Below are 319 nucleotides of genomic sequence, written 5' to 3' on the forward strand. Positions count from 1 at the left end.
CCTACAGCAAGCTGCTGTGTGGCCTGCTGGCCGAGCGCCTGCGGATCAGCCCGGACAGGTGAGGGGAACGCCGGGGGCCAGGGGCGGGGGCAGGGGGCAGGGGGCGTGCAGCCAGCTCAGCCCGGCTTCCATCCTCCACAGGATCTACATCAACTACTACGACATGAACGCGGCCTACGTGGGCTGGAACGGCTCCACCTTCGCCTAAGGCCAGCCGGGACCCGTCCGCAGTATTTTGCCTGCCCTGCTCCCAGCGACCTCCACCTCCCAGTCGGTAGAAATAAACGGTTTGGAGACCGCGGCTGTCTCAGACTTCTTG

The 319-nt window shown here is 65.5% G+C and overlaps 1 long non-coding RNA gene across 1 annotated transcript; it reads left to right on the forward strand.

Moving 5' to 3' along the window:
* Nucleotides 1-301, forward strand: LOC120589135 (uncharacterized). Its single transcript, XR_005649394.1, has 2 exons — nt 1-58; nt 142-301. It is a non-coding gene; the product is annotated as an uncharacterized LOC120589135 (long non-coding RNA).
* The last annotated feature ends 18 nt before the right edge of the window (nt 302-319 follow it).

This window comes from Pteropus medius, unplaced genomic scaffold, assembly GCF_902729225.1.
Source record: "Pteropus medius unplaced genomic scaffold, Ma_sr-lr_union100, whole genome shotgun sequence".
Lineage (NCBI taxonomy): Eukaryota > Metazoa > Chordata > Mammalia > Chiroptera > Pteropodidae > Pteropus > Pteropus medius.